Raw genomic sequence first — 26,843 nt, 5'->3', positions numbered from 1 at the left:
CCGCTGGTTATTCTCAACACATAATTTAAGCCACATCTTTCGTCCGAATGCGGGGAACGTTGTTCATGGGCTTGTTCCGATTTTAGCATCCATGCTTTTACTTGATTTCCTCAAAACTCTCTCGCCCCCACAGCTTACAGTTGCCAAAAGCGAAACTTTCCTCGAGCGCATATGCCACCTATTCTCACTCTAAGGCTAAACAGAGGTAGCTCAAGCGCAGCCCGTAACGAGGGGCAGCATAGCCGAATTTTCAAGTTGCTTTTGATTACTTCACTACCCTTCAGCTCACTCTTGGATGTTTATGACTCGTCACAGACGTTTATGAGTTGTCGGCGACACTTCAGAATTGGAAATTCAGAAATGTCATCAGAAAATGGGAGATCAAGAAAAATGAAAAATATAGCAAAACTGGCATGCATTCTACGCGTAATCAAAATTATAGCTTTGGTAAGGTCAAATGACATTATGCAATTAAAAACGAACCTTATCAAGGCCGCTGTCGAAAGCCAGCTTTCATTTAAAAGTCGGTTTCAACTTCGCACCTACACGGAATCATAATGGTCAACCTGTTGAATAGGAAGGTCCTTCAGTGAACTAAAAATAGATAGGAATTTTTTATTTTAAACTGTTCCTGTTATTGAGCAAAACTATCATTCGTCACCAGAAAACTCTCTCGTCTTATCAGCCTAATAATGTAGTCCTGCCCAACGCCATTTTGTATAAACACGCAACCACACCAAATTATAGTGGTCAACCTATTGAATAGGAAAGTCCTTCAGTGAAATTTGAAGAAAAAAAAGGAATTTTTTATTTTAACTATTCTTGTAATTGAGCAAAACTAGCATTTGTCACTTGAAAACTCTCTCGTTTTGTCAGCCTAGTAATGTTGTGCTGCCCAACACTATTTTATATATGATCTCTGTATGTTTAAGCGAATAAATCATAGCGTTATCAGGCGTAAATGCTCTTTAGTAGAGAGAGAGAAAAAATGCGTTAAATGTCTCAGGTTCGAGTCGCGGACTTAAACCACTAAGGTAAAGCTTGTCTATCCAGGTAACCAAGCAATTATGTAATGCCAAACTTTGCAAATCTGGATCAGCAACAAGCTCTTGGAGAACACGCTGTTCATCCCGGCTTCTTGTGTTTTAATCTGACTTCATAGATAATTTTTCAGCCATTCTCTGAACAACATGCTGGAGTAATGCACACACTAGAGAACTGCAGTAGGGAGGAAGAGAGACAAACAGAACAGAAAAGCAGGGAGGTCACCTAGGCGATGCCTAGTAGGCTACACTACATGTTGGGAGGGGAGAAAAGGAAAAAAAAAAGAAAGAGAGGAAGTGAAGTGAAATTTTTACATGTTCATAGTCCACGAAGTTGAAGGGACTGCGGGCGCACACTTTATGTTTATAATCGCAAACTAGAGTCCGAAAGAACAGCAGGAACGCGCACGAAGCTTATAGGACGAACTGCCTAGGAAAAAATTAAGAAAATTGATTTCGAAAAAAAAAAAACATTTCATAGTGTTGAACGGCAGATATCCTTACAAATGGCCTCCTAAAATGAAATTTTCTCAGGACCAAGACAAGCACCAAATATCACAATAAATGTCTTCTTTCAGGCAATAAGAGCAGCTGAGAACAATGAATGTCATGTCTCACGTTTCCGACCCGAGTTTATCTCCTTCACGCGAGAGGCGCAAAGATTGTGCTGCCCCAATCAAAGCCATTATCCAGACTTTCGGCCGGGGTTTTTTTCTTCTTTTTTTTGTCGATCAGATTTCCTCTGCCTTATAAAAAGAAGATATCACATTAGGGTCGAAAAATTATTACAACATGCCCATTAACCCATACTCAAACTTCTGGCATCCCAAAAACCAGAGAAACAGTCGTAACAAGAAATAAAACAGCAAATGTACCCTAATGTACAGCGCAACCTAAAGCGTGCCTAACCTTACAGCAAATCATTGCACTGTCTCATTCGGCCTCATTTTAATTATACATACGTCTGCCTTTTTATTACAATGATGAAGACCAAGGATTCAGTTAAAACACGAAACTCTATTAATTATTCTTTGCACTTAAACAAGGAAGCAAAGTATTTTCTCATTTGTGAGCGTCGCCAGGCAAACAGAAAAAAAAATGCACAAAAAGCGTGAAAACAATGCTCGCTCGCAGCGTGTGCCCCCGCGCCCCTTTTCCCCGTGCCCAACCGCTTTTAACCCTTTCGGCCAGATCGATGGCAAAAGCGGTGAAGATCGCAGCACTGGAGGAAAGAGATGACACGATGGAATCAGGGGAAACGAGTGAACGAGGAGGCGGCGGCGTGCGTCTGTGCGTGGGTGCGCGCGTCCGTGAGCGCGCTCCGGGATCCAGGCCGATGAGGCCAGGAGCGAACGACGTGCGAGAAAAATTAAAGCCGGCCCCCGAGAGGGGAGAACGCTCTGCCTGCACCGAGCGCTGGGGAAGATGAGGAGCCGTAGTGGGGGAGGTGGGGAGCAAAATAAAGGGGAGACGGGACACAACGCGGCCGACGACGACGAAGAGGACTCGAATCAGACGCAAAAACCAAGGGAAGCTGAGGGATGTGAACGAGGCAATAAGGGAACTACGAGGCAGGGAAAGAAGGGAGACTAGTGGTAGGGAGGAGGGAAGAAACGGATGCGCCCACCATCGGCTTCGCTGTCGCCTTTCCCGAAAACTGCCACGCGCGTGGTGGTGGAGAAAATGGAGGGACAGGGATGGTCAGGAGAGAGGGCGGCGAGGAATGCTTAGAAAGGAGGAGAGAAGAAGAGTGACTGAATGGGGCAAGAAAAGGAAGAGGGAAAGCGACGAGGAGTAAATTGAGAGAAAAGGGAGGCAAGGAAGGGAGAGTCGAGGACGAACAATAGCCGAGTCTACCCGACCAAACTCTGGGATGCTTGCGCGCCGCGAGCTTGGCTTCCGCTTTGGCGGGCCCATGCGAAGCGCTGCGGCGGTGTGGCGGCGCGCATCTGGGCCAGAAACCAACGGGAAGGGAGACGACGCGCAGAAGGAAGGGAAGTGGGGAAGAATCGGGAAGTGTCGCCCTATCTACACGGAAAGGGGAGTCGTCGTAGGGAGAAAGGATATCTATGCGTACGGCGCGCGTCTATATGCCCGCGTGAAGGCGCCGACCGGCGTAAGACGAAATGAAAAATGCGGCTGCAGTAGTTTCTGTGAAGCGAATAAGGCCAGAAAGAAAGACGCGGTAGAAATGGTTAAAGGAAGACGGGCTTGGTAAGGCGGAAAGGGAAAGCATACGACGCGAAGGGAAAGTTGGAACCGTTTTCAGTGCCTCGAATAATTAACGAGGTGCCTCGGCGGGCTAGCACTGCGCGAAAGGAGAAGAGCCGGGCGAGGGAGGAGGTGCGCTCATAGGGACTCATCCACATCAGGGGAGCGTTGGGGAGCCTCCCTTCCTCCTTGCCTGCTTACTCGCTCGAATTTGGCACGCTGGCGCGCTCCGCAACGAACACGTGAACTTCATTTTTTTTTTTTTTACTTGAAACGTCGTCTTACCCAGATGCTCCTCTTCTCCGCTCCTAAGCATCCAAACGTATCTAGCTCTGAGAGGGACTCAAAGGGGTTAAAGGATGGCGCGGAAAAAACTACAAGGGAGCGTGGAGGCAACGCGCCGGCCTTCTTTAACTCTCCCTCTCGAACTAAGGCCCCTGGCGGCGGATGCTGATTATTTGATAGGCCTTGACGCTAGCCGCTGCGATGGTGCTTAGCATCATTAGTAATTGCGCACGACTAGGCTTCAGTTCTTAACCGGCGCCGACGTGCGCCTAGCCCTTGCCTTGAGATTCAATCGGGCTGACTCAGCCTTAGAGTAATTGGTCTACTCTTTTTTGTTATTGCAGAAAGATATAAACACTAAGAGTGGCGTTCATTTCCCTTTCTATGAAACATTGCTTATTAGGACTATTTATCGGTGCATGGTTGACGTGTTTCGGGAAGTTTCTAATAAAAAAAAAATCCTCGTTTTCTGAATTCGGGCAAAAAGTGTGCGGCAAAAACACTTCGTGATTAGTCGGATCAGACTTTCTGTAGTCTGCATGCCCTCTATGAAAATTTCCAACCGCATTTCTAAATACTGAACTGGCACCGCCCGTAGTCATGTTTTTTTTTTTTTTTTATTCGCGTGTTGGCATCAATTACAACGAGCACAGTATATTAGGTGCAATATAGACATAAGAGAGGCAACAATAAGTTGCGTTATTGGTCGGTATGGGACGTAGCTTGTTCCCGTTATACAAAATTTAACAGATAACAGGTTTCACAAACTTTGTTTCCGGTAGGTCTATCATTGATGGCCAATGAATGCATGTCCGGAAAAAGCCGGACCTCTCCATGAAGAAGTGCAATAATTGCTTAAACAACAGCGCAAAAGGACAGAGACGAGTGGAAGGAGGTACACAACGACGGCGGTCTTTCCTCTTGTCTCTGTCCTTTTGCGCTGTTGATTAAACATGAATCATCACCAACTAGCCCAAACCTCCGTTCTTCTGCAATAATTGCTCCGCTTACAATGGATTTTCGTTTGGATAGGAAACTTGCAAGGTTTCTTCAGGGATACAGCGTTCGAGAAAAAACACCTCTGGTTTCTGAATAGTATTCTATAATAGAAGTATATGTCACCAAGCAATCGTGTTAGTAATAACAGTTAGTGATTTCCAGCAGTGCAAATAATAATATCCGAAGCGGTTTTTGAAGACGCAGTCAATTTGAGTAGCAGAGATATATTTCTTGACTGTCTTCTAATGTTTTGTAATTCGGTTCAAGAATACTGAACGGGTCAACTCTATAATTACTTCCACGTCGAATTTGCCCGACGACAACATGAATCGCAGCTGCATCAATACCCCAAAATTTTAATTGGTACGAAAGCACTCAGTGACGCCAAAACCAAGCAATGATCACGGATCTTGTGTGCCTTATTCCTGATTCGCCTTCAAGGTCGTGACGTCACAGCCCACGTGTCTGAGCGCGGTAAATTCAAACAGAGCTTTCGCATTTGGTATCATCGGTCTAACCAGATATGTTTTTTTTTTTCATTCCATCAACCGAAACTGACAATATTAAATTATCATTAAGCACTCACATGGCACCTAATAAAGAAAGCACATGCTGAGTCATGCCCAAATAATTTGGATGCCTCTGGATGCATTAAGAATCTACGTATTTTACTTTAGCATCTCAATTCAGAGATAGAGATATGAAGGAAAGCGCAAAAGATAAGGGGCGCATTAATGCATGTTCTGGAAGCAAGCCAGAGTACATTGTCAAGAGCGGTAGTAGAGGAATGACCAGAGGATAAAATTCTTGAACACGAAGCGAAATGAACAAGTGCAGAAGGGAAACCCCAGTGTGTTAATCAACATCCCGTCAAGAGATCTTGTATTCATCTAGACGAAGAAACGTCCTCTTGTTGAAATTTGGTTAGCGCACCAAGGCTTCATCTCAAACACCGTTCAGTTTGCTTTGCGTCTGTCAATGGAAGGTACAAGTTAGAAATGAATGAATGAATGAATGAATGAATGAATGAATGAATGAATGAATGAATGAATTAATGAATGAATGAATGAATGAATGAATGAATGAATGAATGAATGAATGAATGAATGAATGAATGAATGAATGATTTGGTTTGTGGGGTTTAACGTCCCAAAGCAACTTAGGCTATGAGAGACGCCGTAGTGGAGGACTCCGGAAATTTCGACCACCTGGGGTTCTTTAACGTGCACTGACATCGCACAGCACAGGGGCGCCTTGCTTTTCGCCTCCATCGAAAAGCTGCCGCCGAGGCCGGGATTCGATCCCGCGTCCTTGGGAACAGTAGCCGAGCACCGTAACCACAGCGTCACCCCGGCGGGGTAATGAATGAATGAATGAATGAATGAATGAATGAATGAATGAATGAATGAATGAATGAATGAATGAATGAAAACAGCGCGAAAGAAGCTCGAAGGCGAAGCGAAGAAGGGACAGGAAAGAGCGCTCTTTCCTGTCCCTTCTTCGCTTCGCTTTCGAGCTTCTTTCGCGCTGTTTTCACTCAAGTCACAATGAACCGACTAGCCCAGCAAAAAGTTATGAATGAATGAATGAATGAATGAATGAATGAATGAATGAATGAATGAATGAATGAATGAATGAATGAATGAATGAATGAAAACAGCGCGAAAGAAGCTCGAAGGCGAAGCGAAGAAGGTACAGGAAAGAGCGCTCTTTCCTGTCCCTTCTTCGCTTCGCTTTCGAGCTTCTTTCGCGCTGTTTTCACTCAAGTCACAATGAACCGACTAGCCCAGCAAAAAGTTCTGAATGAATGAATGAATGAATTAATTAAAACAGCGCGAAAGAAGCTCGAAGGCGAAGCGAAGAAGGGACAGGAAAGGGCGCTCTTTCCTGTCCCTTCTTCGCTTCGCCTTCGAGCTTCTTTCGCGCTGTTTTCACTCAAGTCACAATGAACCGACTAGCCCAGCAAAAAGTTCTGAATGAATGAATGAATGAATGAATGAATGAATGAATGAATGAATGAATGAATGAATGAATGAATGAATGAATGAATGAATGAAAACAGCGCGAAAGAAGCTCGAAGGCGAAGCGAAGAAGGGACAGGAAAGAGCGCTCTTTCCTGTCCCTTCTTCGCTTCGCTTTCGAGCTTCTTTCGCGCTGTTTTCACTCAAGTCACAATGAACCGACTAGCCCAGCAAAAAGTTCTGAATGAATGAATGAATGAATGAATGAATGAATGAATGAATGAATGAATGAATGAAAACAGCGCGAAAGAAGCTCGAAAGCGAAGCGAAGAAGGGACAGGAAAGAGCGCTCTTTCCTGTCCCTTCTTCGCTTCGCTTTCGAGCTTCTTTCGCGCTGTTTTCACTCAAGTCACAATGAACCGACTAGCCCAGCAAAAAGTTCTGAATGAATGAATGAATGAATGAATGAATGAATGAATGAATGAATGAATGAATGAAAACAGCGCGAAAGAAGCTCGAAGGCGAAGCGAAGAAGGGACAGGAAAGAGCGCTCTTTCCTGTCCCTTCTTCGCTTCGCCTTCGAGCTTCTTTCGCGCTGTTTTCACTCAAGTCACAATGAACCGACTAGCCCAGCAAAAAGTTCTGAATGAATGAATGAATGAATGAATGAATGAATGAATGAATGAATGAATGAATGAATGAATGAATGAATGAATGAATGAATGAGAAGAAGGGCTTTGAACTAAAGTGCATCACAAATGTTAGGCATAAACCAGCAGTGGTTTCATCTCGCACTTTTTAACTGTACTAAATCATGACGTGTGGTCATTATCTTTCGCCCTGTTGCAGGTGTCTCCAGTTGCTGCGTTCCTCTGAGACAGGGGGCGCCGCTTTCCGATCGATGTTGGTGACGTCAAGAGAGCGTGCTCTACTGGACCGTGCTAATCGCGAGACGACGCACGCCAGATGGCGCCACAACCATCCCCAGGTTAGCCCAAATTTGCTTCATTCATGATTTTTTTCTCTTTTCCAGCACTTTCCTGTGCATACAGTATATAGAAATATCATCGCAGCACCTGCAGATGACAACTTCTCTCTGTTTTCTTACGGCATCGCTTATCGCTTCAAGATACGTAAAAATTGATTTTATGTTTCAATAAATACGTAACAGCTACAATACCCCGGCTTTTAGAGACTAAATCAATTAAACAAATGATTAGCGCCTAGTCAAGTGAACCAGTGAGTGGAAAATCACTAGTCCTTAAAATGTTTAAAACTGGTCGCAGTAATTCAGTGCTAGAACCGTAAATCTTATGTTTCATTTCGGCGAAAGATACTATGTGCGCTACTCTCCTCGATGAATACCACACTTTTCCGCGTGCATTCTGAATTCATGGTCTTTTCTATGAACGTGAAGCAATGGGAGCTTCCGAAGATTTTCTAAGTATAGTATTTTTGTTGTTTATTAGAAAATTATTGGCCATTAAAAAAGTACTGTTAAAATAAATATCATTATCTTCCCTTCCGTATCATCCGACTTCGCTGCTAGAAACTAGAATTTGTTGTTGCAATGGATAATGTGGGTGAATTCAGTTAAATTTACGATGGAGAGAAAGTGGCTAATAACGATTATGCGAGATTATGCGATTATGATTATGCGAGAAAAAATTAAGATGCTTCCTAATGCATACAACTGAAATGAGCAGCTCAAAAATATTAAAAATGCATGCGCTGCAAAGCCCTTCCGGGTTGTTGGAATCGGAACCGCATTGCTCACAACGAAATACATATGTCTAATTAGGTACTTGCTACTTCATCCAAAGTGGTTGAAGCAACTAAAACTCACATAAATGTTAATTAAGAAATCATTCCACAACGCTAAACGAAGTTTACAGCAACAGACATAACTTTATAATTGCATCGTATAGCTTGCTGATAACCATATTTCTTGTTCTTCAAAAGCGAACCTTCTTTCACCAAGCACGAAATGGTCCTTATAGTTCTGTCCAGAAAACACTGGAAACTTGCCTGGCGTGTCTGAATTTTGTGAAAACAGTTCAACAGTCAAGAAAAAAAAATTTTAGAAGTCTCGTGGAGAATGGCTATTGGTCTTTAAGCACCTAAGATCAAACCTTTAATAGCTGCCCCCTGTTTTGACACGATCCACAGGCGCAGGGTGACGAGGCGTAGTGCGTTGTTGACAACACGTGTCGAAAGGAGCTGAATAACGAAACTTGTCCTGGTTTTCTTACGTAGACTACGTCACTTCACCATTCCTTAACAATACTATAGATAACTTGAAACAGAGCATGTGATAACAACGAGAGAAACACCTGTTCCAGAGTAAATTTTTCATGATAAAATATTCAAAGTTGTTCAAGCACCTATGCCTCAAGGCATTGGATGAAGACGAACCTACCTTCCTCTCCTTACATGTATGTGAACATAAGTAAGAATGCTTCATATTCTAATGCGAATACAGTAAAGTCCATATTACGAGGGAAAGCCAGTGGCTTTTACCACGAAATCCTGCTGACTGATCCATAGAGGTCGCATGGTTTCGTAACGTTGCAAATTCCACCGAGCAATCAACGCTCTGTCATTTGATGTAACCCTGTGATGTCATCAGTCTCTCCACCAATTAAAGAATTGTATAGCCTAATTGACAAGTTTTCTGATAAATTACAGTTAGCAGGTGACGCGATTGTATTTTAAATAGTTATTACGTCATCCATAGGGTCACAACGCAGCGAAAAGCATCACAAGGTGTCTCTGAAAGAAGAAAATCGCATTGGCTGATATAAAACCTGGTCAAACGCAATCTAACCAGTTTCACCACACCACCACCGAGGAGCGTTGATACGATGTCAGTTGAGAGGTCTTACGCAACTGCCCCTACCGCAGAGTAGGTAGCGGCCACGTATTACTCGACTTTAATACTTAGTAAAACTAAGACCGTTTATTAGCACTACTGAGCAGCCCTTCTATATAGCACTACAACTTAGCTATGCTATGCAGCAATTAAAAAGTGCACTATGACTTAGTACTCCTAATTAGCACTATTACCGAGGATAACTAACACGGAACTAATCACATCCATTACTTTAAGACAACGCATAATTTCCATGCGACAGTGTTTTCACTTCAGGCTTTAAAGGTACTTCAGAGCCTTCAAAGTTATTTCTTTTTTTTTTCTTTTTGTTGGCAGGTTTTTGTTTTGTTTTTTGCAGAAAGAGAATACTTTGTAGTAGTAGTATAAGCTGCGTAATGCAGGAAATGAACTTTTGTAAAATATAAGTGTCGTACACTACATATCGAACTCTCTTTATAGTTAACTGTTTGATGGTGCTCTCACTGCGGAATTATGAAGACGCTTGCACGTGTAACAGCTGTGCCTCCGACATGTAACGAGGCGCCGCATGCATTGAATCATAAAGCAGACGAACAGGTCGGAACCTTTTAACAGGTTTTTTTTTTATTTTTTTAAGCTATAGTAGCACTAGAACTATAACATAGTGGTGTGTCGTTAGAATAGTCTTTCCAAAAGCAATCATCAAAGTTTAAATGGTTAATTGTGGGTAGGGACGCTGTAGCGTAGAGGTGCGGATTTCGTTAGACGCATAGAAATAATTTACCATTCGCTGGCATCGCAGAGCGCAACCGCCGCAGCTGGAATCGAAGGCTTCCAAGTCACCTCCTCCGACTGAGTAGCCGAGCGCATGACCCTGACTCTTTCCTGGATTAGCGTTTTTCCCCTGTTCGAGAAATCAGCGCGATTTCTTTAAAGCTCCTTGCTGGATTCATGAAAGCAGAGTATTGCCCAACATAATTGGCATTAGAAACCTAGCGAAAAACATAAATGAAAAAAAAAAGAGCCGACACCTTATAATGGGCTGAAGGCCAATGTACCAATGTATAAAGAACGTGAAACGATGTAAAATGCTCAACTACAATGTAGAGAGTTGGAAGAGGAGGGAGGGTGACATTTAGGAAGACCGTGGTTGGTAGCTTCTAATGAAAAAAAAAAAAATACAGCCGTAACTCTAGTTATTTTGTTGATTAGACAAAATATTTCAACTGCCAATAGTGCAGGAAACTATACACGCAGAGCAGGTTCTGTAAAGTAAACCAGGACAGTGGAAAAGAGGAAAGGACAATGGAAAATGGCAGCGCCATCTGGTACAGAAAGGAGGAAACAGTGACGCACGCTGCCCACGCACTGAACCGACCGTTCGGAGCTGTGTGTCTGGAAAGGTCGTGTGGCATTTTCGTGGGTGGACCCTTAGATGAGACAGCAATTGACGTCACACACGTGAATGGAAACCTAAAGGTTCAAGCTCACATGACGCCTCTCGATGAATGAAAGCCAGGTGCTGTTACAGGAGAACGTGAGACTCATAAGGATGTATGCGCTGTTCAAGCAAAATGGGACTGCTGTTAAAGGGGCATTTCGGTAAAATGATATATCTCGTTAAAGGGGTATACCTCGTTAAAGGGGTATCCCCTAAGGGGTAACTAGACAAAGAAATTGATTTATATATAACAAAACATATTACACGGTGTCATAGATAAAAGACTGCTGTGGTGAGGCCGGAATAGTACCCAAGGGCATTTTAACATAACACCACAAGCTTCACCTCCTGATATTTAAAAATGAGAGACGCTGCCGTTTGTCTATGTTCTGAATATTTATTCATTCTTTTTTTTTTGCGAGTAAGGTAAGTTCTGTAAATGCACTCATTTTAACGAGCTAGCGTTAAAGCTCATTTAACTGAAAAAAATTCGGCGTCGGTGTCAAGTTGTGAGCCGAAAATCACCGACATGGTGCTGACAGGTGGTAACTGGCAACTGGCATTACCGGGCGCTCACTTCTGGATGACTTGTGCTAGTTAAAGGGACCATATATCAGGAAGTATGGAAGAGCAGCCAGCTCGGTTTGGTTATTTCAGGTGGGAAAGTGAAATAATTATCATCTCTTCAGCAATATCTGATGGTTATTTCAGGTGGGAAAATGAAATAATTATCATCCCTTCAGTGATATCTGATGTTTATTTCAGGTGGAAAAGTGAAATAATTATCAACCCCTCAGTAATATCTGATGGTTATTTCAGGTGGGAAAGTGACACAATTATCAACCCTTCAGTGATATCTGATGGTTATTTCAGGTGGAAAAGTGAAATAATTATCAACCCCTCAGTGATATCTGATGGTTATTTCAGGTGGAAAAGTGAAATAGTTATCAACCCCTCAGTGATATCTGATGGTTATTTCAGGTGGGAAAGTGAAATATATATCAACCCTTCAGTAATATCTGATGGTTATTTCAGGTGGGAAAGTGACACAATTATCAACCCTTCAGTGATATCTGATGGTTATTTCAGGTGGGAAAGTGAAATAATTATCAACCCTTCAGTGATATCTGACGCCGATTCAGTCAGGTGCGCTAGACGTAAGCCACGAAGGCACGTTCATACCGCTTGGTTAAAACGAAGATTTATATGTCGGCTGGTCAGCTACGTTATTGCGTCATACCCTTAAAGGCGGAGCTTAATTGTTCCCTTAATTTTATGACATTTTATTTTTAGTTTTGTTGCCAAACTTTCATGAGTAAAGACCCTTTTGCAGCAGTTAGACGCCTGGTGTTATCGGTTTCCGCTTGGGATTGTTTTTCCGGTGTGTTGTTCCTTCTGAAAATTGTTCCTCCATGTTATCGGACCTCATCTTGGAAAGAACGATGACTATGTGGACAGGGAAGCGTAATTTTCCCTGAAAATAAGTAGGGATGGAAAATACAAGCATGGCGCCAAAGAAAAACAACCAAAAGTGAACCAAAGCAATATCAATAGCAGCTTCATCATTGCATGCGTACAACAGAAAGCTTATTCAGAAGAAGCATATGGCACACTCCTGCAAAAATAGCGTTCTGAATACTGTTGCAGAGTTATCTGAGCCAGCGGTTTAGGCTTTGTGGTCGCCAGGCTTCGCGAGCAAGTGATTTTGTGTTAGGACGCAAATACGCTGAACCAAATGACAGGTGGCGCTGCTGCTGCCAGAACGTTATTCGAGGTTGACACCATGAACATCACCACTTGGGGTGCTCCTGCTTTTTATAATCATAGAAAAGAAGCAAGAAATGCTGTTTATAGATTACATCGCATCACATCGGGTGTATCTTGTCAAACCGCCCCAAACCAGCTTCATAATGATTCCAATTTGAGGCAGAGTTCCGCAGCTCATCGCAAAGTAAATAATGACGAGGAAAGAAAGGAAACTGTCACAAAAGCTTTACGGAAGATGTAAAGTAACTAAGAATGCTCGTGTCATCTCCTGGAGGAGTCTGAACCAATAAAGCGAGTGTAAAAACTCAAAACTGCGTTTCTCTGAAAAATGCATTTACAAAAAATGTCAAACTTTGATATACATGCTTTTTCTCAGAACCTATTATTCCTGTTAATTTCATATTAATTTCATATTTCCCCAGTGTATATTTAAACATCCTTCTAAATACTCTCAATATATATGATTCTAAACATATGTGGTTATAATTGTCAATCAATTGGTTGCGTCAAACAGTACAGTCGCAGATAAGAGAGTCATTTTTCTTTTTTTTTTTCCTGCAGGATGCATTCAGGAACCCATTATATTTCGGTTCAGTATGAAGCCAGTGTTGAATCCAGCTTGTGGGCGAAGTTTACTGGATACGCTGCTTTTTCTTACTGAGAAAATGTATATTCTATATTAAAACCCAGCCCGAATTTTGTCTCAAACTACTAAAAAGACAAAAACACGTGCACAAACAGAACTGTATGGTGCTCATTGCGATATAATGCTAAAACCAAGATGACTCGCTCTTCCTTTCATACAACACCCCCCCCCCCCCCTCCCCCGCTTCATTATATTTTCACAACAGCAGTAATTCACACACAACATTGTTCACACCCTACCGGGTCTTATTAAGTGATTATTATGGGTAGGATTGATTGCTGTTGTTGTTTGTTGTTTTTTTTTTTTTGCAAGGTTATTGTTGTGTTGCCGCTTAAAAACTCTTCTTCTACTAGTTTTCTACAACACATATCTTGGGTAGACAACCAATATGTTCAACATGCTAATTATTAAAACTTCAAGTTGGGCTGGTTGGTAATTTCTTGTTGGAATCATTTTCTTGTTGGAATCAATCTTGTTGGAATAAATCTTGTTGGAATCAATCAAAACACGGACACAAATAACACGAAACACAAGAGACACAAGCGACACCCGCCATCAGGTGTCTCTTGTGTTTCTTTGTGTCCGTGTTTTTACCGCTAAAAATGATTCTAATTATATTGTTTGCATGCCACCGCATAACTCCTGCTTGTACCGTGGGTTCGTTGAAGGCTTCCCCCAGTTCGTGAGAGCGAAGCTAGTCGGTCAACGTAAAGTTTTTGAGAATTTCAAGCGAAACTGGACGCTCCTAGTTATTAATTTCGGCTAACGCCGCGTTCTTACTTTTTAATCGAAAATAGAGCTGCTGAGACCACCATACGGCAACGTACCGCAACTACCACTCGAAGGGACAAGAAATAATTCTAGCTCAGATCGTGGGCAGTCAATTCTTGTGCGTTACACGTATTTGACATATGTAGGCTAAGTATTCAAGAGCAAGCAAGAAAATCATGAAATTTCCTCTAACAGCGTAAAACTAACGCAAAACCCAACGTAACTTTCGTCAGCTGCCAAGTGCTCTTCGGCAGCTCATGCGTCAACCCGGCTGCCCCACTGCCTATTCTCTCACCTTTTCTGCCTCTCAATTCCTTCGATTCGCAACTAATTCGAATGTTTCTGGCCACGTTCATGCTCAACAGAGCTGCCCGCCCTCCAAATTTAACCTTCGCTGTGTTCAATAATTCCTTTTTTTTTTTTTCATTTCTTGTTTGTCGCTTTCCCGAGTGGTTCCCAATTTTCGAGTTCGTTTCTTTTACTTTTTTTTTATTGTTTGCTTCCATTCACTTCTCAGTGATGCTTATTGCTTTCTTATTTCCCCTCGGTATTGGCGCTCGCGCTGCTAGCCCGCTTTTTTTCTTCTCTTTCTCTCTATCTTGTTCATCTAGCTTTTATTTTTGCTTTTAATCTCTCCAGCGCTCGCACAAGCAGCAGCAGGAGCAGCTCAGGACGACGGCACACAGTCAGGCAGGCAAGCTCTATCTTGCCCAAAGGTTTAGTTCGAAAGCTCTAGCGCGAAATTGGCCACGGCCCCCCGGCGCTCCGGACGTGTTATTGCCTGCGGCAGCGGAGTGACAGCAGCCGCCCTGAAACCTGGGTTTGAACCTGCCTTTCTCTCTCTCCCACCCCTCCTCGCCTCTCTCTTCCTACACCCTCCTCTTCCATTCTCTACCTCACTATCCACCAGCTCCCCATCCTCCCTTTTCTGGTCTCCCAGCATAGCCCCTCGAGTTCCCTTTTCTCTTCAAATGAATGAAGGAAAGAAGCAGCGATAAAAATAGAATGAAGGAAGAAGAGAGGAAGAAGAACGGAGGAACGACCGGTGCACCCCTGAGCCGCCACCGCCGCCACGGTTATATGTGCCCACGGTCTTGCATTCCCGCACTTTCTTTCGCGCGCGCTCCTCCCTCACTCGCGAGCTGCTTTTTGCCCCTCCTTTTTCCCGCGCAAATATTTTCCCGCGCTTTTTTGTTTGTTTGCGCTTTCTCCCTTACCCGTGTCGTATCATTTCGCGCGTTTTTGGCCTCGCCGCCACTGCGGCTGCTCTCTTCGCGACCGAGTGCGTTGCGCCCTTACGTAATTATCGGCGCGCTGCGTCTGCCGTCCTGGCCTACGCCGGTGCTCATTTTTTCGTACATGCGATGGCAATCGACGCGCACAAATTGGCGGCTCTAATTTCTTGATACGAGAACCATTTTAGTTTTTCGTCGTTTCATTTTTTTTATTTTTTTTTATTTTATTTTTTTTTTTTAGAACAGTGATGGTATTTCGCCTTCTCCCAATTCGGCATCTGTCGTTGTTTTTTTTTTTTTTTTCGAGGAAAAATTTCGTCTGGCTGGTGTGTAATTTTGAACATGAAGCCACTGCTTGACTGTCGGGAACGTTACTTGCCCGAGTTTTCTAACCCTCGCAAAAACTACTGCGAAGAGCGCATGCGCCACTTCGCTCATTTTCTTTCGCTGCTTGTTTTCATGGTTTCTGTCTGTAGCCCTTTCGCCCCCTCCCCCTCCCCCACTCCCCTGCCTTTTAGGTGTGGTTGCATTGCGCATGCTCGTGTGGTCACCCTTTCCTCTTTTTTTTTCTCTCGCTTTCTTTACAATTCTTTGTTAGGAACGTTATCAGAATACAATGATAAAGAAAGCTGTATTGTTTTTTTTTCTGCAATTTTTTAAGCTGCCTTTTCTTTCCTATGCACCTTGTTCCACTATATACGCAAAACGTTTAACTTAGCCACTCTTTACGAGATAAAATTTATTTTACCTAGTGTAACATCCTCTTACAACTTCCCATAAAAAAAAAAAAGAGCGTAGAGTTGCTGCCCTTTCAGGTCGCGCTTCTTCTAGCGTGTTTGCAGTCGTGCGCGTGCTTTCCCCAGATAATATTTTTATGTTAGTAATGAATAAGGACTCTTAAAGCAACTTAATGAGTTCGGATATATCCCTCTGACGCGCAATGTGCACAATAGTGCAGAGAGCAAAAACGTAGCTTCGTCTGGGAAAGTGGCGCGCCTAGTAGCGGTTTATTTATTTGATGTGAACGTAGCATCCTTCATGTAGCAAATAAAAGTTATGAGGGACACTTAGCCTCGACCTTTATGGGCATAAAGCAAAAGCGTAGGCTACCAAGCCACATATACAGCCCCGCCTAAATTTAACTAAACAGTATGAACGTGCCTGCGTGGCTTAGTGGTTAAGTGAATGCAAGGGCCATGGCAGGCTGATTCTGATTTAACCCTCTCATCTGGAAGGATAGTCCCGAGTTGGTAGCTCCTGCCAAACATAGTCAGGCAACCTTGCGTCCCGTCCCGTTAGTGATCGGCAATGGGAGCTGCCAGCTACCACTTGCCGGCACCATGCTCGTGATTTTTTGTTCACAATGCCGACGGCCGGCCGACGGCAACCGACGGCAACCGACGGCAACCGACGGCAGCCGACGGCAGCCGACGGCAGTCGACGGCAGTCGACGGCAGTCGACGGCAGTCGACGGCAGCCGATGGCAGCCGACGGCAGCCGACGACAGCCAACGCCGGATTATCTGTAAACGGGGCCTTGAACGCTATCGCCTTAAAACGGCCTTTCATGCGATACAATAAAGAGAATGAATAGCATTGCGACAAACTGCGAGGGGTATACCACGCCATTCCTCAGGTTCAGTTCTGTTTAGTTTAGTTTATGCGGTTTAACTTCCCAAAGCTACTCAGAGCTACATAGAGATGTTGTAGTAGAGGGCTCCAGACAATTCGACCATGCAGAAGAGCTGCATCACTTTTCAAGAATTTCTTGATATTCAAGGAATGAAATCTATATAGGCTGTAGATAATGCATGCAAGGTGTTTTTGCGCTAGCGTTCAAACTGATGGCGTAATCGACAATTAAACCTCAAGCTTCTTCTCATAGCAATGAAGTTTTGCGAAGAAGCTCAGTGATGACGTCACAGACGGTAATATTTCTGATGTTCATTGCCTTCGGCCACGTCCTGCTGCGACTTTTCTGATGATGCTAATCAAGAGTTTTATGGCTTTGTTTTCGGCAGCCTTGTTTTTATCTCTTCAAACCAAAAATGCCTATGCAGGAAACGTACCGCTACCGTCAATGGTGTCATAATGCGTCCCTCACCCGTCGCTGCGCAGTGCGATGAAGCCTGATAGCCGTCGCGGTTTCAATCGCTAATTGCGCCATTGTTTCAAATGCTAGCGCCAAGATATTTCGCGTTTTTAAGTGCACGCTCTACACATTCAACCTCTCGAAACTCATCGAAATCTAAAACTGGTGCAGCTTCCCTTTAACGTCCGCTGTGATCACGCACCACACGGGCGCCTTGCTTTTAGCCTCCATCAAAAAGTGACCGCTGCAGCAAGGATTCGACTCCGCGTCCTTGGGTTCAGCCTTCGAGCCCCTAACCACTGAGACACCGCGGTTGTGCCTCGTATTTCTGGGGACATATATTGCTACCGGTATGGATACTTTTTTTAATCTCTACCTTAATTCCTTTTTTTTTTTAATGAAAATTATTTCGACTGTCCTTCTCGAGTTTACTTGGTAAACCGCGCCATTTTTATGCTGCTATTTCCGTAAGTTCCGGCTTTTTCGGCCAACTATTGCACACCCCTGCAAGCCGCGGTGACTTAGTGGTTAAAACATTCGGCTGAGCAGGGCGACTCGGATTTCATTTTGATATAAGCGAAATATAAGACACCCTTGTACTCCCCCGCCGGGGTGGTGCAGTGGTAAGACGCCCGACTACTGTGCCGGAGTTCCCGGGATCGAATCCCGGCCTCGGCGGCTGCGTTTCGATGGAGGCGAAACGAAGTGGCATCCGTGTGCTGTGCGATGTCAGCGCACGTTAAAGATCCCCAGGTGGTCGAAATTTCTCCGTAGCCCTCCACTACGGCTCCCCTTTCTCTCTATCCACTTTCACTCCCACCTTCATCCCTTCCCATACGGCGCGGTTCAGGTGTCCACAGAGCAAGTGTGACAGATACTGCGCCTTTCCCTTCCTATGAACCAACCAGCCAACCAACCCTTGTACTGCACGATGTCAGTACGCGTTAAGGAACCCCAGCTAGCCGAAATCATTCGGAGGACTCCACTTAAGTATCTATCGAAGGATCAGTGGGCATGTTAAACGGCTTAAACCAAACCACAAAATTCACTACTGGTGTCTTGCGCTGCAAAACTAGCTAATTTTTTAGGTCCTATATTTTTCCGCTTGAATATATGTCGGCGGACAAGTATTTCATTATGATACCAAAAAAAATGTTATCAGAAAGTCCTAGAAAACAAGTGCTTTTCCTGGTTGCCCAGTCATGTCCGTCGTGTGGAATGATAGTTATAAACCCAGTTTTACTTCGTAATGCCGGTATCTATGATAGCTGAATTAAATATCAGTCCTTCCGGCCGAGTTCATCTAATTAAAACTAAGTTTTTTTTTTAAAATAGCACAGAACTGCACCAATAATTTTCCGTGCATCTTTACCCATTCTCAATATCGCGAATTACTATCCAGAGATTAGATTACTGGAAAGATAGCTCCTGTCTATAAATCGTGCATGATCCATTCAACTACAGATCAATATGACTTACATCAGTAGCTTGCAAAATCATGCAACATATAAAATAAAACTTGTTGCTGGGCTAGTTGGTGATATATTCTTAGAATAAAAGGTAGCGCAAAGGTAGCGTTCGGGTTTGTGTCCCTTCCTCGTCCTTTTGCGCTACCTTTTATTTTAAGAATATAATATTACCCAAGATAAAGCTTTCAAGCAGCTGCGCCGCGACCTTAAAAGTCCACCAATACTAGCCCATTTTGACGACAATGTAGAAACTGATTTCTACACTAACGCCAGCAACGTCGGCCTCGGGGTGATCCTCATCCAGTGGCAGGGCGGGACAGAACGAGTCATCACTTACGCGAGCCGCACGCTTTCTTGATCAGAAATAAACTATTCGACGACAGAAAAAGAATGCCTTTCCGTCATCTGGGCGCTCAGTAAGTTCCGACCATGCATATACGGACGATCTATTCGTGTTGTCAGCGATCACCACACGCTATTAAAGTCGCTTCCGGCCGATTTGCAAGCTGGAGTCTGTTTGCAAGAGTACGACATGGGTCCTCTACAAGTCGGACCAGCAGCACATGCATGTTCATCACAAGCGCCCGTGGAAACGGCTACGCAAGACATCATTGGATATTGCCCTTTTGTTTGTGCATTTAGCGCATCTCGTACGGCGAAGCGTCAATGAGCCGGCTCTGAGTTAGCGCTACTCATGATAGAAGAGGATGAGTTGCTTGCCACCACGATGACAGTGACCACAATGATGCTTGGGTGATCCGCCTCCCCTGGAGATCTTCAACCATCAGCCACCAAAGCATCCATGGAACCGATGGCTCGAGGTCGCATCGGGCGGCTGGGCGGGGGTTACGTGTTATGTCTTTCGGTTCCTTTGGGTCCTTCGGGTCTTTGCTCTGATCTCAGCTCTGATCGGTTTGTCTGTGCGTCTTCAGATTCGGGCTGGAGGCGGGGCGGCGTTAGTTTCGGCTGGTCGGGTCTGGGCAGGAAGGAATGGGGCGAAGCTGCATGGCATTATTCCGTCATACGGATGGCGTCGATGCTCTAAGTGAGGATGGAGATGACGTACCTCGCACCTCCAATCAAAAGTTACATGGAGACAAGCAAAAAGACGGCACAACATGGCGACATGGTGAAAGATTTAATGGCTGGCCTAGTGTGAGGTCTCCTCTCGCGCCGCTACCGATCTTCTTCGCACCATTACTGGTGCGGCGGAAGGCAGCCCAACTGCGCACACCCTCGCACAACCCTGCGAACACTAGCCTGCTTTTCGTGTCTCTCGAATAGCTTCGTGAGTTTCAGTCGCATCTTAATGGGCAACTATGCGACGCCGAAGCAAGCGAGACAGCCTATACTTCCGAAAACGCGATTACGAAGCGAAAGAGAAAGGGAAAGCAGCTCACAACGAGCGTACTCCGGAAGTCGCAAAACAAAAGAATGAAGGAGAGCGATAAGCGAGCTGCAAATCGTTGCTCGAGCTAAGCCTAACGCTCCGAGCTCGAAACGGCGGCGTGCGAAAGGCACGTACGGCTGCGGAGCGAGCAGAGAGAAAAACAGGGACAGCAGGACCGCTTGTTGTAGTTGTACGAGCACGCGCGCACACACCAGCTGAAACTTTGGACATTTGAATATTGAGAGCCCGAAAGAGGGTAAAGAAAAACGTTCCCACGCGGCAGCTGGAGAATCGACTGCTTTATTTCCTTATTTTTCTTCCCTACAACCCCTAAAGATCCCTAAGGCGCCGGCACACGCGGCTTAACCGTCGTGTGCGGCAACGCCAGAGCCCCGTCTCCCGTCCCGTTCCCGCCCGCTTATTTTTTCTCAGGGAGCATAGCAGAGCGGCGGCGCGCAGAGCGACGTGATGCCAATGCCGATCGGTCTCCCCACCGCAGTCCACGAGCGGCTCGTATCACTGCGCCGCTTCAGGTTCCCCAAAGTGTCGCTTTTCACTCGACGAAAGTTATAGGACTCCCTGCCTACGCTTACTCCTCTTGCTATATTCTCTCTTCCCCTTTATTTTGCCACTGTCCATCTTTTCTTATATTTTTCACACCACGGTTGCAGCGAGCGCTGCCTTCGAATGCCTGTGTAGAGTGTGGCCTGAACGAAGTTGCTCCTCACTTTTGCCTTTTCTTTGAATAAGCATATGTTAAGCTCCACGGCGGTTCTCTTTTGAGGCGTGTTTATTGACCCTTCGTAAGGTGCGCTACTGGAAGAGAGCGCTATCATCCTCGGAATATGAGCTTCCTTTAAAGGTGCGTTTACAATGCGAACAGGGAGCAAATGCATCGATTTTCTTTGTCAATAGCTGTGTAGCGGCCAGTAAAATACTCCGTGAGAAATATTTTCAGCCCTATACCAGACAGTCGAGCACCGGGCATGAGCTGGGTACAAGTCGTTTCCATAGTGTGAGTGCTTTGTACCACGTTACTAGGAGGCCTTCAGCACGCATTTCCCAGTTAACTGCACAAGTACTGCGCGACGCATTTGTTAAAAAATACGCGGGAAAAAAGACTAAAGTATAGATGCTTGCTAGCTAGCGGGACTCTCGGCAGATTCGGATAAACACCAAATATCTCAACCTAATAAAACAATGCGCTTGTGTTACCTTTTAAAAATGCTGCCGAAATAATGCACTTCTTAGAGAAACCTTTATTTATCAAATATCCTATTGCCGATTGCGGATTACACTATATTTATTGCACGCACTTACTGGCTGCCTAACACAACGATGTAATTTTATCGGTGAAACACTGCCCTTAGATTTAACATAAAATGGGAAATTTTTGACAACAGACATCTCGAACGAGAACTGGCGGTACAGTTCACCTGAGATATTCAATATGGATAGATTTTCTGCAAATTAACAGTGAAAAGAGGGTGAGTAAAATCTTTACATTTGCTGATCATTATGGCCACCCTCTCGATTTCACGCTTCAATGTCGCAACTGCTCTTGTGTAAAAAAAAAAAGTATTTCACTTGCGTAATGAAGCAATAACCACGTGGACGATAGTTTCCGCTCATAATGCGCCCCCGATAATTTCCATTCCACGACCCGAAGAAATTAAGAAGGCTCCTCTTCCTGGTATGAAACCATACGAAGTGGGAAAACAGTGCATCTTCTTGCACTGCGCAAGACTGAAAAAAACAAAAAACGGGTCTAAAGCAAGACAGCGCACAAAGGCACCTAAAAGCATGGAACGCGGAACTAAATAGCAGGGAAGTCACGAGAGAGGGCGCTAAGAGGCGGCATAGTATAAAGACAAGTCTGTTTGGATGTGGGCGGTCGAAGGCTGCGAGGTTTGTCGCGAGGCATAAGAACCAAGCGGCTGGGAGATGGGGAGTGGAAGGAGGGGAGAAGGTCGTTGAGGGAGGGGAGATTGGCAAAGCATGCCGGCCTCGTCGCCTCGCGCGCTAAAGGCTGATTTGCATCCCGCACAGCGCGGGGCTGCAGCCATGCGGATCGGGCATGCACCAACCGGTACCAGCGGCAGCTGCTAAGCGCGTGCAGGGATTTCCGAATGAGTCGTTAGTAGTCGCGGGTTGTCTCACTCTCTCCTCTTCCCCACTCCCCTCGGTTACCACTCTCAGAAATTCTTATGCGCGTTCTTTCTTTGGCCTCTGCTTGCCCTGCTTCTTCATTTTCCTCCCATTCTTTTCTTTTATGCCGATAAATAATCAGAAAAGAAAAGAACAACCTGGCAGTACCGACTAATGGAAAGCAGCTATCGACCACGTGGAACTGTTCGACGTAAACGGGAACGAAAGCAGCGTACACGCCTCGCTGCGTTTGGAACAAACTTCACCTATCGAAGAGTGTAATTTTCAGCTAAAGAAAAAACTAAACAGGTTTTGTTACATTCGCAATGTTGCTTTTTGTGTGTGTGTGTGTGTGTGTGTGTGTGTGTGTGTGTGTGTGTGTGTGTGTGTGTGTGTGTGTGTGTGTGTGTGTGTGTGTGTGTGTGTGTGTGTGTGTGTGTGTGTGTGTGTGTGTGTGTGTGTGTGTGTGTGTGTGTGTGTGTTTGTGCGTGTGCGTGTGCGTGTGCGTGTGTGTGTGTGTGTGTGTGTGTGTGTGTGTGTGTGTGTGTGTGTGTGTGTGTGTGTGTGTGTGTGTGTGTGTGTGTGTGTGTGTGTGTGTGTGTGTGTGTGTGTGTGTGTGTGTGTGTGTGTGTGTGTGTGTGTGTGTGTGAGGGGGGGAGGATGTGGTGTCGTCAATAAACAAATTGTTCAAAGACTACTGAAGATTTGTTTCGGCATGCACATCATAACCATTTCCTTGCCTGCTGTGGAAATCATTAAAGACTGACTCTCGTTTTACCTTCAGTACCTATTTCGTTCATAGCCGCGGCTAAACATATATTTAGTGGTGACTGAGGATTGAAGCTTGTTGAAAGAAGTTAAAAATATGTTACCTTTTTTCGCAGAGGTCATGAAATGAGTCAATATTTAACGTTTAGGTTATATTTTATAAGGAGCTATGAAATACAGATCAAGCTATGCTAGAGTGTTTTTTTTGTGTGTAACTTAAGTAACGGGTATTTCCTGCTAGCCGGAATTAGTTCCAGAGGTAGTACGATGCAGGCAGCATACAATAGTAATGACCGGTCATTTGCTCAGCTATTCTGACGTCCTTTCTGGTGTCGCACCTTCCTGACCAATAAAAACTAAAACCTGCCTGCATTCCGCCAAAAAAAAAAAAATATTTTATAGCAGTAACTCTTTACTCGCAATAATTGCTTAGCTACTGGTATTATAACAGGCGTGAGACTGCTTAACGAAAAAAAAAAAAAGACGTGACCTGCGTCAGCGGAAACAAGCTGCCTTGAAAGTACCAGCAAGCAGGTGTCCTGATGTTTTCTTTTTGCACTTTTTTTTTCTCTACTGAGCAAAACTCTATCAGCATCACGCATGCATCGAAAACAAATTCCCGACTCTCAAAAACAACCCCGGAACGCTTATTTTAAGCGTCCAATCCCTCATCCCCTTCGCTCAACGCCCACCTCCATCCCCACCGAGCCGCCGAGGTTTTAAATTCCCTACCAATCCCGAAGCATTTCTCTGGCGACTGCGGGGCACGCGGCACGGGCTCACTTCGGCGGCAGGAATTGAGAAGCGAGAGATCGCAGCAGCTTCATTTGCGCGAGTTCCTCTTTACCTCAACCTCTCTTTGATTCCACCTTTCGCACACCGCCGTTCTGAATTTTTTTCCCATTTTTGTTGTTGTTGTTCCTTGCAATCTCTCAGAGACCAGCAGTAGCAGCATCGGTGCCCTATGAACGACCCAAAAAAAAAAAAAAAAAAAAAACGAAAGCTGAGAGGAGAGCGCTTAGTAAAAGAGCGCCGAGCTTATTCCGTCAAGAAAAACAAACAGGTCGGCAAACAGCCGGCGGCGGTGGAGGCAGAGGTAAGAGTGAGGGAGGTGGATGGCGGTAGAAAAAGCGAGCCGTAATCCAGCCCGTCGTCGCATAGAAGCGAGCCGGCAGCAGCAGCACCGGTGCTCAGCTTGCTCTTCCATCCTCACAGACCAGCGGCGTCGCCGCCATCGAAACACGCTTTCCTCCTCCTTTCTCTCTCTCATATTCCTCCTCCTTCAACCGCTCCCTCTCACAGCGCACCTCACCCCCTTCCTTTCACCTTTCCAACGCTCGAGGCCCCGTAATTATAATCCCATCTCAGCGCGCGCTCATCAACGTCCCGGGCTATCGCCGTCGCCAGCGTCGCTTCCGCAACCTTTTTCTCTCTCAGCTCCAACTCCCACTGCCTCCTAAGCTCTTCTTCTCTCTATCGTACCACTTGCTTCCCTCACTTCGTATCCACCCTCTTTCCGCCGTTGCATCTTTGCCTTTAGGGTTCATGCCGCCTTTCCATCTATCCATCGCTCAGCTAACTCAGCTGCCTTGTATATTTCACTCTGATTTCGATGCCTTTTTCATTGCGCATTTTGGCAGCTGGGTTTCTGGTTTTTTAAACAGATGTATGTGGCGCTGACGCTGCTTTCCATGTCTGTCGTGAGCAGAATCTCCTGCCTCCACCAGGTTACCTTTATTATTGTTTAGCCAGGTGTGGCCACGGTGCAATTGGGTGTTTTCCGAAACGTGTTTCTCTTGGCCATTCCACGCACCCAAGTTTGCGCCCTAAAGTCACTGCGAGCGGAGAGGGGACGCTAAAGGGAATATGATAAAGGTGGTGGTGGTGGTGACTATGGTTTATTTTTTGGGGAGGGGGTACTGGTCACGTCTTATGTTGGCCATCTTTGTGGCATCACTCTTGGTGACCAGGGGGAAGGGGAAGTTGGGTTTAGGGGAAGGTTGGGGAGGGGAAGGTTCCTGACGCCGCCTATGTCGCCGCCATTTCCGCACGAAGCACTATGGGCCCATGCAGGCCTACAGAACAGAGCTGAGGCCAGACTCCTCCAGATAAATCAGGAGGAGCCGGTGAGCAGAAAGTTGGTTCCGAGATGGGAAGAGCAATTGCCCTTCGGTATCAGCAGGGAGACCAAGATTCTGATACCCATTCAGAAGTTTCTGGCGATGGCCAGCGGAGGCTGGACACACGAGGAGCAAGTGTCCCAGTGTGCCAGTATTGCCGCAAGAGGGACAGGCTGGGCTGGGAGCTCGGCCACAGGCATACATGCGGGACGGAGTCCACGTGCAGCCTATTCGAAGTCGTAGGAGGAGGGATTTGTCCTTCCGTGAAAGTTTGTCAGAGAGCCGTTGGAGATGTTCACCAGCGGCAATACGACGGTCAGGATGGAAAGACCTTATCGACCTTCTCAAGAGGGGTCTTGAAAAGTCAAAAGGTGTGACAGCCTCAGTGACTGGGGCGCCGTTGTCATGCGCCGCTTTGGCCAAGGCATCAGCCTCTTCATTGCCCTGGACTCCAGTATGTCCTGGAACCCAATGTAGGGCCAGTTGATACCCCGAGTCCTGAAGGGCTAGGAGACGGGCTCGGAGAATGTTCACCGAGAGGTTGGTGCCGTGGTAGATAGTCAGGAGCTGCAGAGCAGATCTGGAGTCGCACAGAACATTCACAGGTCCAGGAGGGACACTGGAAGCGATGAACTGTGCGGCTAGGTGTAGACCGGCCAGCTCAGCAGCTGTTGAACTGGCAGGGAATGACAGGCGGCAGGACCTAGACTGGTCTAGCTGCGGTGCTGTCATAGCAGCAGCTGCTTGGAAGGTAGCGGGTCGAACCGAGCCATCCGTAAAGAGGAGTGTAGATTCTCTACACTCCTCAAGGAGGGCTGCAGTTGTCTGCTGGAAGGCAGCTACAGGGGTGTGACGTTTGGTGTGACCATCCGTATCCAAAAAGACAGGAATTGGGGGTCGATTGGGTGGAGGGGGTAGGACTGAGAAACCTGGGACAGGACCGATGATTTCTCTGTACACTGTATACAGCTTACCCATACGAGAATGGGATTTGCTGTGCAGCCGTGCTAGGAGTGAGGCACCATCTGGAGCATGGCTGAGACGATCAATGTGGGTCAGTCCCCTCTGGGCGAGGAGAAGATCCAGAGGGTAGATACCAGCTTCCGCAAGGGTAGCGGGAATCTGTGAGGATTGAGGGACTCCGAGGAATCTTCTAATCCAACGCCTTCGAATCGTGTCGAGACGAATGACTCGAGTCGACCGAAGGGAAACGAAGGGAAGGGCATATAGGATGACCGAAGTCGCCGCTGCCTCGAAGAGCTTGATTGCCCAAGTGGAGGAGCAACCATTGCCATTAGCAAGGAGACGCTGGACTGCTCTTCCCACACGATCGAGATGGGGAATGAGGGCTTTGTCAGCTGGGATCCAGGTGAGACGGTCGTCAATTGTGAGACCTAGGTATCTCACCTGGCGTTTCCATGGAAGAGGGGTTCCTTCGATATGCAAAGTTGCAAGACGGCGGGAACTCCGTGCTCCTCTGGGATGGTAGACGAGGGCCTCAGACTTAGTAGCCGAGAGGGTCAATCCTTTAGATGATAGGAAGTACTGGACGCCGTCCAGTGCCTGTTGCATAGCCTTCCTAGCGGAGACAATACGTCTCTTTGGAGCTCGGATCCAGAGGGCTATGTCATCTGCATAGATGGAGCA

At 45.7% G+C, this 26,843-nt stretch overlaps 1 protein-coding gene across 3 annotated transcripts in view; it reads left to right on the top strand.

Moving 5' to 3' along the window:
* Positions 1–26,843, top strand: part of LOC146178574 (uncharacterized) — a 334,377-nt gene that overhangs the window by 202,797 nt on the left and 104,737 nt on the right. For all 3 annotated transcript variants that reach the window (XM_084578387.1, XM_084578386.1, XM_084578385.1), the window contains exon 5: positions 7,349–7,487. The gene's annotated coding sequence lies outside the window, so the exon portion shown is untranslated. The remainder of the gene's footprint in view (positions 1–7,348; positions 7,488–26,843) is intronic.

The sequence above is a fragment of the Amblyomma maculatum genome, chromosome 9 (assembly GCF_055883805.1).
Source record: "Amblyomma maculatum isolate TAMU_Amacu chromosome 9, ASM5588380v1, whole genome shotgun sequence".
Classification (NCBI taxonomy): Eukaryota; Metazoa; Arthropoda; class Arachnida; order Ixodida; family Ixodidae; genus Amblyomma; species Amblyomma maculatum.
Note: the sequence above shows the minus strand (reverse complement) of the source record. Positions and strands in the feature narration are given on the sequence as shown.